Consider the following 1,344-nt stretch of genomic DNA (forward strand, 5'->3'; position numbering starts at 1 on the left):
AAAATTATGCTATTAGATTTCTTCTACAGTATATTTTGATGCTGAAAGGTAAAAGGTTGCTCTGTGTGTGCTGTTATGGCGTGAAGTAACAAAGGTTGGTTGCAGACAGGGTGCATGTGCTACAAAAGTTGTGCCTGTCTCACCCCAGCTGTGGTCCCAGAGTCCAGAATTTGCATAAACTCACCCCCTTACCTGTGACTAACAAGCTTGCCCTGCTAACTCTTCCAGCAAAACAGGCCAAAGAAAGTGTATGCAAGCCCTGTACTGCAGCCCCAGTACTATTTTCGGTTCCTTCCCACAGATCTTTCACTCCGCACCAGTCCAGTTCCTTGCTGTTGCTTGTCCAACCACTGCATGCATGTGCTAGACCGGACCCTGAGCTGATTCCTGACTGTTGTGCTCCATACAGCCTGGCCTGTCTGTGTCTCTGTGGTGCAATGGGTCAGCACGTTTGGCTCTTAACTGAAAGGATGGTGGTTCAAGCCCACCCAGGGACAGTGATAAGCCTGTGCTACTTCCTTGCTTTCCTGCGGGCAGGGCCAGCTTTACGCCAATTCAACCAATTCCCCTGAATCGGGCCCCGCACCCAAGCCCTGCTGGTGCACTGTACTAGGGTGGCCCAGCTTCCCCAGGGAGCAATTTAAAGGGCCTGGGGCTCCCAGCAGGGACTGGAGCCTCAGGCTGTTTAAATTGCCACCAGAGCCCCACTGCTGGAGACTTGGGGGCTATTTAAAAAGTCTGGGGCTCCCCTTGCTTCTACTGCCCCGGCCCTTTAAACAGCCCCTGGAGCCCCGCCACTTCCCCAGGGCTCCCGCGGCTATTCAAAGGGCTGGGGCGGTGGAAGCAGGGGAGCCCCAGGCCCTTTAAATAGCCCCCGAGCCCTGGGCTGCTGCTGCTACCTTGGTGGAGGAGGGGGCACTTACCGTACAGGGTAGGCTGTACCCCCTGTACCTGCACCCCTGCCCACAGCCAGCCCTTGCTGCACCCCCTGCCCTGCCTGCACCAGCCCCGCACCCCGTGCCCTGTCTCCAGTCAACCCTTGCCGCACTCCCCTGCCTTAAGCCAGCCAGTCCCACCCTCCTCTGTCTCCAGGTCTGCCAACCCCTGCGCACTCCCCTGAGGCCCTGCCTGAAGCCAACCAGCCCACTCCACCCCACATCCCCCTGCCTGCTGCCAGCCCCTGTCAGCAGCCAGTCCCACACACCCTGCCCTGCCTGCAGCCAGCCCATTTGCAGCCAGTCCTGCACCCCCTGTCCTGTCTGCAGCCAGCCCCGCACGCCTTGCCCTGCTTGCAGCCAGACCCTACCTCCAGTCAGCCCCTGCCCTGCCTCCAGCCAGCCCCAT

At 59.2% G+C, this 1,344-nt stretch overlaps 1 non-coding gene across 1 annotated transcript; it reads left to right on the plus strand.

The window, feature by feature from the left end:
• The first annotated feature begins 423 nt into the window (after positions 1 to 423).
• On the plus strand, positions 424 to 497 carry TRNAK-CUU (transfer RNA lysine (anticodon CUU)). The gene has a single exon. It is a non-coding gene; the product is annotated as a tRNA-Lys (tRNA).
• The last annotated feature ends 847 nt before the right edge of the window (positions 498 to 1,344 follow it).

This window comes from Gopherus flavomarginatus, chromosome 20 (assembly GCF_025201925.1).
Source record: "Gopherus flavomarginatus isolate rGopFla2 chromosome 20, rGopFla2.mat.asm, whole genome shotgun sequence".
In the NCBI taxonomy this organism is placed as follows: Eukaryota; Metazoa; Chordata; order Testudines; family Testudinidae; genus Gopherus; species Gopherus flavomarginatus.